The following is an 11,981-nucleotide window of genomic DNA, read 5'->3' on the forward strand; positions in this document are numbered from 1 at the left end:
ATTCTTGATTGCTTTGGTTCCTGCGGTGGCTTGATCAGGTTACTGTTCAAACTATGTGGGAGTTAGTGTGTGTGTGTGTGTGAGTGTGTGCGTGTGTGTGTGTGAGTGTGTGGAATTCAGATGATGGTTCCACAGCCAGCGGTGGGAATAACACAGTGTTTCAGCTTCTATTATTAGCTCTCTGTTCCACAGGCCTGATTCTTTCCCCGTGTCTGCTGTCTGACTGACACCAGCGTTTCATTACTATCTGGCTCGGCGCAGGAAGGGCCACGCCATCACGGCCTGCTGTTTGGGGAGGGGGGTCAGATGGGGGGGGGGGGGCAGCTTCCTACAGTTCCTACAAGGCTTTTTATAGCCTCTGCCACTCCTGCATACTTTGTGTTACTGTTAACTCAGTGTATGAAGGGTTCGGGCAGGGATGGTGGTGGTGGGGGGGGGGGGGGGGGTAATAGTTCCAAGGGAGCGCACACCGGCTAATGTGGCAGATGTAAACCCCCCCTCCCACCCCTCCCCCACTTTGACCGCTGAGTATTTCAAGGGCCGCGGTCCTCGCTCTGGTCCTTCCGCCATTTAAACGCACTCACCGCATGCTGAGACAAAACTTGTGTGCCCCCCCCCCCCCAACGGCACCCCTCCCCCTGGACGAGGGGGCACACAAGTTGTCTTCCATTACAGATAAGTGCAGCAGTGATATTGACAGCGTCCCGGCAGACCGAAGCCGCCTTGACCTTCTGAAGCTTCTTTCCCTCGGGGCAGCCAGATGGTCACAGAAGTTGACCTCAAAACATATTCCACCTACATTAAGAGGACTGTATAGAAGTGTAGTGAAAGGTCTTTTGTTTGCCGTTGGGGGGGGGTCTCCGTGCTAATGACTGATGCACACTTGTTTGGGTTTGAGAGTGTGCGTCCACTCTTATGTAATTAGATGTTTTGTCGGCATTTGACTCGTACGGCTCCGAACACAAATAAACTTACAGTGCAGCGTGCTGAAATCAAACCGTAGCCCCTCTGGATCGATGGAGCCTCGGACGACTGTGGAGTGTTAGAAATGAACACACATCATGAGCTCACATCCTCACCAAGAGGATGTGAGCTGTTATCCCCGTTTTTTTTTCCTTCCCTCAACTCTTGAGCCTCGATTCCTAGAATCCGTTGGGAACTATATTTTCTCCCGTCCCGTTACAGTACCGAGCGTTTTTTGTTCCTGCGGAAGCAGAGGAGAAGGAGGAGGAGGAGGAGGTGGTGACGGTGGAGGTTGGGGTCCAGTTAAACCTCGGACTCGCCGGTCGTGCCGCTCACGAGGTGCCGCGGCAGGAGGATCTGATGCCGGCTAATGGGCTGAAGCGGCTCACTGTGAGTGCCACCGGCCGGCTGGGTGGTCGCGTTTGTCAGGCGGTGTTACAAACTGGTGCTGAAAAAGTTTTGGGTCGGGTCCAGAAAAAAGTCCTTAGCTGGCCTTCTGGCTGCTCCTGGAAAGATGTGAAAAGATTTGTCTAACTTGGACTTGTGGAGAATTTATTTGGGTAACCTGCTGACAATGTCTTCTTTTCAACCAGCCTCAAGAAAGGGGGCACTTCTGGTAACAGTCAGTTGTTTCTTCATTCTTGTGCAGTTTTCTTAATCATACATTTAGAAGAGTGTGAACTTGCGTTAGATCTCAATTAAAACCGTATTCGAAATATCATTTCTAATCAAATCTCTCTTAAACATGTAAAAAATAAGATTTCTGCATGTCTTGAAAAGTGCTGACTTTGGCGTCCGCAAGCTGCTGCTGACATTAATGTTAATGTGTATTCACATATAAATTCAAGTGTGATTTTCTTATCGAAAAATGACGGAAAAAAATGGTTAATCTATCCAGCCATTTGAATGCATTTTGTTCTGTTTGCAGGTACAGGTCGTGTTGCATGATTCAATAATCAAATTATTAAGAACTAGAAGAACTGAACTGTATGTTATAAACGTCAGTAATTCCTCACATCCATTCAGCTTCATCATTCTGACTGGTTTTCTTTGACATCTCCCATGCTTTGGACGTTATGACCATGACAAAAATTGCATTCCATGGAAATAAAAATGTCTTGAAAAGTCTCAACCCCGCAGAAACCTGAGAAAATAGTTTTTCGTAGCAAAGGTCGCAGTGAGAGCCTCTTAGCGGCTCAATGCAGGAAAAAAAAAAAACGAAACTAACTGCACCGTTGTTGATGGCAGAGAGCCAAAATAACCATGTGGTTGTTGAATAAAGTAAAATATCAAGCCTGGAAAACAGACCCTGGAGTCACTGGACCAGACTAGGGCTCAAAGCAAAAAGAGCTCCGGTGGGACGTCCACGTTATTACGTTTGTGTTTAATGCGTAAGAACTGTCAGAGGAGTGTTTGCTAGCAGGATAGCACAATGAAATAGGTAAAACATATGTCTCTTCATCCTGTGGTCCGCTTCCACACACACATCTCCTCCTTGAAAGCAGTCTCAATTTTATCAATGCTTCCACACACACGGCCCGAACGCCGCAACCTCCGGCCCGATGAGGTTAAAGGTCGCCTGTTTGAGATCTGACCCCCCCTCCTCGACCTTTACTGGTGTGATTGAGCACAAAAGAGCCGCAGCGAACCCTGTGTTTCGCCGAAGGTTCTGTTTGCCGTCCGTTAGCCGCGGCAGGGGGAAGGAGAGGGGGGGGGAATGTCAGAGGTCAGAGAGATGCCACATGCTCGGTCGTCTGTCACATGGCTCGGCCCCCCTCTCGGATGACAGTGGATGGCTTTGAGGGGCCGGGCCCAGGCCCCTCTAACGTCCCACCACTAACGGATGGATGCGATTCATTCAGGCTATCGGTTCCCCCTGATGAGGGCGGCATGTGACTTATTGAGCAATCCAGTCTTTAGATGCCGTGTGGCGGAGCACAAACCAGGGCTCCTTGGCTTGGACGCCCTCATTTATTGTAGTGTTTTGATATTTGCTGTTTTTTGGGTTTATTCCCTTTAAAAGATTTTAAACTAATTGATTGAAGCATCTCTTTTGTTAAGAAAAATATCACTGCATTTTTTCTTAGACTAATTATAACAGATGTCTTTTTTCAGATCTGTTTTCCTGCATCAGTCTCTCTCTCACACACACACACACACACACACACACACACACACACACACACACACACACACACACACACACACACACACACACACAGACGTATAGATTTAAGGTGACCCTGTCCAGACGGGATGTAGGGCTTAGTTCCATGGCAAAGCGCCGGTGTTACTGCTGAGGAGGTGAAATGTGAGCCGGCTCACTGTCCCGGATCGATGGACTCGCCTCTGCTGCTGTCCCAGGAGTCTTTTGGCTCTCTATCACTGTCACCACTCCCTGTCTCTCTCTCTTCCTCCCTCTCCACGCCGGCTGTCTCGGTGTGTCTTCTTCACTCCTTCTTCTATACTCTTCTCCTCCCTTTCTCTCTGTAGTAGAGATCCATCTATGTCGCAAAGCCAGAGATTATACTACTAATCAACAAAAAATACATTGAATAAGTGTTAATAAATCAAAAGTGTGGATATATATGGATATATTTCCACACTTAATTCTGCCTGTGTGAGTATCTGTGTACACACACGTTTTAACCTTATTCTGTCCTTTTCTCCTCTACACATCCTACCCGACCTTCTCGCTTTCACTCGCCCTACTCGATCCTTTCCTGAGATACTTTACACTCTATTTTTGTCCTATTTTGCTTCCATCGATCCGCCGCGGAAGCAACTGGTAAGTCCGTCTGCTGCTGAGGAAGGAATGTGGCAAGGAAGCCTTTTCATTCATATGGATTCAACTAGTGTGTGTGTGTGTGTGTGTGTGATTACTAGCAGGCCGCAACAAAAAGTCTACTGTAAATCGTATATGTGTGCATGTCTATGCGCACTGTACATCCTTGTGAGTGTGCACGTACCTTTAAGCCAGCATTTATTCTCAGAAATGGCCTCATTTCTTTTTTTTTTTACCGATATCTGGGAATTCAGAGAATTTGACAGAAAGCAGTTGGATGGAACAATTAACATCCAGTTCAATTAACTGTATTTTACAGCCTGTCTGCTCAAGCTCAATCCGTTACTTGGTGTACGTCACGTCATCGTGGGCCAAAACTATCAAACGAGGCCCAAGTTGTGATGAACCAGAAGTGTTATTTATGACTGGGTTCAGGTCAAGGTTGGATTCCGGGTTAAGGTTAAGGCCGTACCCACCATGCATCATGTCAGCGACGGCCCCTCAAGTACACTACAACCGCGTGTTTGTGTGCGCGGCGATGTGCACAGCAGCACTCCCTTCATTATCACTCGGGGAACACTTTGCCGCCGCGCAGCCATGACTGCGACCGTGTGTTCGGAGTCCAATTTAAAAAAAAAAAAACGAAAAGCGAATTCCAGCCGGGAGGATTTTCCTGTAAACGTCCTCCTCTGGGTGAGAGCCATCAATCCGCCTCTGGCAGCGTTCCGCCCGGAAACAAGGATCACATCCAGTCCAAACAGGCCAGTGTTTGGTTTCCACCGCGAAACACGGTTGGACGCCAGCGGCGAGGCCCTCACTGCGAGCCTGTGTGTGGGAAAGCAAAGGGGGGAGGGAGCGAAGCGAGCCGTGAGACACAGGTGAATAGCAAACCCCTTGTATTAATTTGTTAATTTGCCTGGAAGTGCAGAAAGCCTTGACAGTCTGGCTTTCTTAATGCCGCGAAAGCTTTCATCTCTTGACGCGTTAATGGCCCACTAGCGCTGGCTGCTGCGCTGCAGGAGCGCACGGAGGATGCCCGGTCTTCCCCACACATGTTACTGTGCTTTGTAATGAGTTGAAAACGACCCATCTGCAGCTCGGGCCTCTGTTCTCCTTTTTTTTTTGTTGCTCTGGGTCAGAGAATATACGCCATTAATCATCACCTGGGTGTGTGACAGCCAGCGTTTGATTGGAGGTTTGATGCCGGCTCTTTGACAGCTTTCTCTTCTCTGTTTGATGCTGCTGGAGGGGCGAAGGCAGGCTGGCGGGGGGGGGTTCTGCGTGTGTGTTTGGGGTGTGGGGGGGGGGGTTGGAACACACATCACAGGAAGCGTAATTGGCTGTGAGCGAGCGCTTACTGGATCGGCGGCGGCGAGCTCCCTGACTGAGCGGTGTGTGTGTGTGTGTGTATGTGTGTGTGTGTCGGCCGCCCCGGAACCCCTTTAAAGCAGCCGGGGATATTTTTCATTTACCTCCGACATCAGCCCTCAGGAATGTGCCCCCCTCCACCCCTCCCACACCCACCTATGTATACCATACCCCACCCCCCTCTTTGGTCTGCTTTCCATTATCTTTATTTGAAATGCAGATCTATATTGACTCATCAGAAACACATGTTAGTATGCACAAAGTACTTGGACGACACACATGTGCGCTTGGGCACACAAATTCACTTACTCTCAGTTGGAAAGCCGATATGGGGGTGCACTGTAAAATAGGCCCAAGGTGCACTCCGGAAATACCTGGCAGCAGGAGCACAGGATGCAAGTTGCTTTATCCTGCCGGGTCACCAGAGTTCAGGCTTTCTTCACAGGCGAACCTCTCCGATTGATCTGGATCGGAACGGAATGGTTCTGCCTTAGGAACCGTAGGTCGGGTTGGTAAACCGATGCACCACCAGGTTGGCTCTGGTTGGACGCCGGCTGAAGGGGGCCTGCCGTGGCCTCCACCCCTCTCCTTGGTTCCACTGTAGGAACTGGATGCTACAACGGCTCCCTGGGATTTCATTTTTTTGTTGTTGCCGTAGCACGGTTTAAAAAGCTGTGTCTGGCCAATACCGAGGCCCCAATACCAGTACTTTTTGAATTTCTTGTAACAGGAAGTGTTTATCCCCCACTAATTATGCCCCCGGGAAAACCAGGCTTCCCGGAATGAACCAGTCGCGCTCATACACAAACATTCAGCTAAACTGGAACCCTGTCGCCCTGCGACGCTGAAAGTCGCAGGGAGGCCGACTTTAGTCTTAATAATTAGCGTTCACTTTGCTCTTTGAGAGATGTGATAATAAGTGATAATCTGACACGCCGCTGACGGGCTTTGCAGTGAAGCCGAGAACATTTTGAGGATCCAAAGGCTTTGACGTTTTTCCTGCGATCCTACCACCAAAGGTTACAGGGAGCTTTGGCAGGGTTCACTGCCAAGATGTGGACATGTGTGAGTGTGAGAGAGCAAATGCCCCGGCTGTGTCTTCATGAACGTCCACCTGAGGACAGGCTGTTTCCGCTGTCACGGTAAATTCCTGCGCTGCTCTCACAGTGTCAGCGCCGACAGCGGGCCGCCTTTGGGGTGGTCGCACTCAAGAGGCCCCCTGTTTCAGAAGGTCCCTCAGGTCGCGCCCCCCCCCCCCCCACCCCCCCCCCACCTCCCCCCGCCATGCCTGCCGAAAATAAAGAGCCTCTCTGTCTTTTGTGCGGTGGAAACATCAGTGAAGTGTTATAGCCGAGAAGCTTGTGTTTCAGCTGCCAACGCGGACGTTGGTCCACAAAGTTAAAAAGATGGCGGTAGAAGCTAAAGACTATGTGTCAAAGCGTGAAAGCAAACTACCACGGTGGGATCGAGATGAAGGAGGATGAAGGAACATGGCTGTTCCTGTAAAGCCGAGGTCTTCGGTCAGTGCTGCAATGGTTAAGAAGCAACCATTTAGATACAGCCTTCAGTAGCAATAGGTTTCCACACTGACATTGATTCAGTCTCAAGGTCAGACGCTGTTACCGGATTATTTTTATTTTAGTCTATTCTCTTCATCTTCATATATCGCTTTGTTTTTCAGCGGGCGGATTCTTTTGCAGTGTACCATCAAGGTGCCCTTGAACAAGGCACTCAACCCCCAGCTGCTCAGAGATGCTCAGCGACCAATAAATGAGGACTGGGTGTACCGGGCGGCTCCCAGTCGCCCGCGCCTGGAACTGTGGGAATGTGTTCAAACGTGCCTCAATTACGTTCCATTTATGAATACAGGATAAGCCTGATTGCCGCATAATTTCCGCACAAGTACGAAATTTCATTCTGACTGTGTGCTCTGGTTTGGAACGCATTGTGCATCAGATTAGAGCACGATAGTAATCTCCAGCCAATTAGGATTAAAGAACCAGATAATTGGTGGTCTCCTTTTGTCCCTGCGTTCATTATCCTAATCATGTCGGCTGGAGGAGCCACCAACATGATGCATGTGTGTGCAATAAGTGTTTTATTGTTTTTGGGAACTAGACCGTGGAGGAGAATTGGATGTGGGTGTGTGATGAGGGAGGGAGGGGGAGGAGGGGGGGGGGGGGGTGCGGGCTGTTATCTAATAGACAGATTTTTCCACCTGCAGATGTAACAAAGCCAGGCGATTCAGACGAAGAACAGGGCGGGGGGGGGGGGGGGGCTACGCAAATTCATTTCCCATTGCCGTTGTCTTTGTCTTTTACCCCATATATTTCCCATTCATGTTGACCGCACTTCCTCTCCCCTCCTCGCAGCCCCCCCTTGCATCCCCGAGCATCCCCTCCTCTCACTGAAATCTTTCTCCCTGCCTCCCTCTCTTTCCTTTGTCCCATACATCGGTGGATATAGTGATGCTATAGATACATGACGTCACCCTAGCGGTTGCACTCATTACTGTAACAGCCCCCCCCCCCCCCCCCCCCCCCCGCACTCTGCTCGGGGAGGGGGAGGCCAGACGCATTTTTCCGCTGTATTCTGCATAGGTAGAGGTTCGTCCCCCTTTGTCTGTCCCTCTCGCTCTCTCGTTGTCTGTCTCTTTGGGCCTTTGTCTTGCAACCCACCTTTCTTTGTTGCCCCGTTTTCTGCATTTTGTCTTTGTCCCTTTTGTTTTCACTCTCACACTTCTGCTTTTCCTTCATTTTTTTCCCACCATTTATCTCTTTTTCTACCCCCACACCCTCCCTCCCTCCACGCGCCCCCACCTTGGTCTCTTAATCCCTCTACGCCTTGGCACACACACACACACACACACACACACGTCTCTCTCCCCTTCCTGTGTCTCACGGCAGTTAGTTGAGTGATGGAGCCTGCTCTTGGCCATATAGTGCTCTCATAACGACCCTGCGGTCTTGATGTGCAGGATGTCTTCCGCCACTAGGACCCCACTGGGAGGTGTCAGTACCACTCTGCGATGGGGTTGTGTGTGTGTGTGTGTGTGTGTGTGTATGTGCGCATATGGCCTCCCATGCGTGTGTGTTTCACTGGTAATGTAATGTAAATATCGTCCGTGGCGGGAGGAGAAAATGGAAGATCAAAGCCGACGGGGATACGGGAGAACGGACGGCTGCGTCTAAATGTGTCTGGTCTCCGATATCAATGATGAGCCTGAAGTGTTTGGAGACGAGCGAAGGTCCCGGGAGGCCTCGATTCCATCAAATGTGAAGTTAATAGACGCACTTGATGAGAGCATTAGTCCGTGAGTGGCTGCTGTGTGCGAGTTGCCATGTGCCTCTGGTATTTTTCAGGACTCTCGTGCATCTGCAAGGTTCTTCCTGAGATATTGGAGACGGGCGGAAAGAAGCAATTGAATAGAAAAAAGTCGAGCCCCTTAACGCAACCGGGCAATGAGAGATGATGGGTGCTGACAATGCACCCTTCAACAAAAAATGCGCTTCCTCACCGCTGGCCCTCCATCTCCCCCTCGCAGCTGAGAACCTTCGAAGGGCTCCAGGGCCCCACCAAGCCGCCTTCTCCAAAAAACCTGGATGGCTGTCACCCCGGGCTCCCTTCAGCCACGGAGCCCCTCCGCAGGGCCTCCGACCAGGAGCCGCGGGGAGGCGCGGGGGAAACTGTAGAAGTCTTTTCGTATGATGTGGCCTGTAAAACATCCTTGATAGAAACCAAATGTGACAACGGCAAATTACCGCCCAGCCGAGGGCACAGAGGCCCGAGGGAAGCGGTCACACAGCGGACTGCACAATGACTAGCACAAAGCTACTGTCCCGCTGCGTTAGCTGTGTCTAATATTTATCTCGCTTGCTCTCGCTGTCTACCCCCCCCTCACGGCTGTCGCGCTGAATGAAGCCGGAGGACGTCCGTTTGCCGGACAGAAGCGGGCAAACTGTCAATTATCGATCTCACGTGTGATTATCTTTGTTTTTCGTGTGAGCTCCTCCCAACTGTGTGTTGGATTAAAGGGTCTGCTCGGCTCACGCCACGCCGATTTTTATTTTTCTGCTATTGATCACAAGCGGGACATAATTAATCCTCGTTGTCCCGCTGCTGCGTTAGGGACAAATATGCAAGCGTCTAAGGACAAGTCTGAGCCCGTCGGCTCCTGCACCGTACTTATCGATCCTCCGGGGTCGATCACGCACGAACGCCGCTCCTCGCAGAGCAGTCTGCACGATGCCAGTTGCTTATAATCTCACCAACTTGGCGGAGGTGCACACCGGGCCTGGGTGGTCGGCGTGACAGCGTCCCAAGGGTTGTGCAACCCCCCCCCACCCCCGCGCCGAGGGAGTTGTGACTGGGGACTGATAAGGGCATGTGATTCCCCTGCAGAGGAATTAACACACGCCTCACTTCATCCCTGATCCTGCTTCCAACCCCAACATAAAGCAAATTACTGCTAACAATCTGCGGACAGGCCGGGCAGCGCAGGCGGCCCCCGGCTCCTGGAGCAACGGGGACAATGGCATTGTTCTCCGACCAGCTCCTTCCCGCACTCCGCCCCGGCAAATTATAAGTACCCCACTGGGCTTCCAAGAAGCCTGTCGGCCTCAATTCCAAGAAACTTTACACATCTAAAACCGTCTTCGTAGATGGCCGTGAAAAGAAAATGTTTCTCTTTTCTTTTGTGCCCACAGTTCTTGATTGTTTTCTAATTGATGGTGCTTTCAGGTTCACGTTCATCGCATATTTTCCCATGCTCCTGACGGACTGTGTGCTGATTGGACGGACAGGGGTGCTGGGAAGGTGGTGACACATGCAAACACGGAGGCGACTTGACACCTGAGTGAGAAGTAACACGATTTGAAAAGCTGGAAACAAAAACAAAAATCCCAGGTTCCGTCTAAAATCAACAGGCAGAGTCTTCTCCTTTTGATTCGGTGCTAAATTTAGTAAATACAAAAGGCGAAAAGAATCCCCTGTATTTCTTAGCATGCCAACCGAAAGGTAAATACAGACAGATGTGTGTCCTGAAGGTCACCTCGGCAGTGGTTGTAGACTGAGAGCAGGTGTGTGTGTGTATGTGTGTGGGGGGGGGGGTGGTTGTCATAAAGCAAAGTGCAGCATGAGACAAATGAAGAGTAAGCACAAACAAGGACACCCGACACACGAGTGCATGAACCGTCAGGCTGAAGACATTTTCCATGCATCATGCTCAAGATTGAAATCCCCCCCCCCCCCCCCGGGATCTCATATGAAAACATCTGAATGTCCCTTTTTTAGGAATTCGGAAAGCACGTCTGTGACTCAAGAGCAGGCGGGCGGCCTTCTGCCGCGAACCCTTCGGAAGAGTGTTCAGCCTCCATCAGCGTCTTCCTCGGAGTTGTGTAACGCCTCGCCGGCCTTTGCTGCCGCGCTCGTCGTCTCCATCACTCCTGCGGAAAAAGGGACATCGAGCGGGACGTCAAGAGGGGAGAAGCGCGTTACTCCGTCCGCTTCAGCAAAGCCCTTAAATGACGTGAGCTGCCCCTGTCGGGGTCACCTTGTGCCCCTTTTGCTCGTGATGAATTGTCCCGCTTGTGAACTCGTGCCCAAGTGGGGAGAAAACAATGCAAATCTGAATGAATTCACCTCGCAGTTGGCTTTAACTGCGGATGCTCGTCATATTTAATCGATTAACATATCTCGCAGCCAATGCTCAGGAAGATTAATTAAAGCCATTTATCTGCTAAAGGTCCTCGCTGTGCCTCAGGACATCCCCCATTTGTCTTTAGCCAGTAGCTCGGTCTCTTTTCCACTGGAATGTCGTCTATAGAAAGCAGCGGGGACAAAGGAGCGGTGGAAGAAAAACAGCTCTGTGTGTACGCGTCGGAGAGATTTAAGGCGCCCGAGCTGATGACATTCTGTACATCATCTCGAGTGCATTATCCTCCCTCAACCCGGCTGTTGTTCACACCGCACCCCCCCCTCCCCCCTCCGCCGCCCCGCCCCCGCTCTCTGCCCCCCCCCCCGTCCCCTTCTTTCTCTTGCATAATAGCCGCCGTGGCCGTGAGCTGGTAGATGGAGCGGTGAGCTCACAGGATGCTCGACCCCGCCCACCAAACCCCAGCCGTTACTGAAAAGCTGCCAGTATTTCATCATCCTCTGTGTCTCCCCTCAATGACCCCTGTTGCAGCTATTCTCCCGGCCCCCTCAGGGTGGCAGCGCAGCCATGCTTTTTTTTTTCCCCCCACGAAGCCCAGACACGTTGTCCTGTGTGTGTGTCTGTGTGTGTCTGTGTGTGTCTAACGGCTGCCAGGAACAACTAACCGCCTGGAGTCTGCAATGCTCTCTCTCTATCTCTCTGTCTCTCTCTCTCTCTCCCTTTCTCTCTACAACAGTCTGGCACTGGCCAAAACCAATAGACACACAAGTGAGAAAGTGAGGGAGAGAAAAAGAGAGGAGGGTGGAGGAGGGAGGAGAGAGTCTGCGGGGAGAGAAAAAAGGACAAAGAAAGAGGAGAGAGGGGAAATGTAACGCAGAGTGGAGGAGGAGGAGGAGGAGGAGGAGGTAATGCATAGAATGATGAAGTAAGTGAGAGAGATGGAGAGAGACACAATAGGATGCTCTGGGACCTTGAGGGATTTGCGGAAAGAATTTCCGGAAAGGAACGAGACTGGGAAGAAGAAGAAAGAGACAAATATAGAAAAACACAGACAAAAGGCCGACACATTGAGACAGATGAGGCGAGAACACAATAGGAGGGAAACAAGAGATGAAGAAAGATTCAAGGTGGAGAACGTAAAGGAGGAGGCGGCGATGCACCTGAAACGTCTTTGTCTTTGTATATCTGGGCCAACTTCATCTGCAATGCAGA

Source organism: Gasterosteus aculeatus, chromosome 18, assembly GCF_964276395.1.
Source record: "Gasterosteus aculeatus chromosome 18, fGasAcu3.hap1.1, whole genome shotgun sequence".
Taxonomy (NCBI): Eukaryota; Metazoa; Chordata; class Actinopteri; order Perciformes; family Gasterosteidae; genus Gasterosteus; species Gasterosteus aculeatus.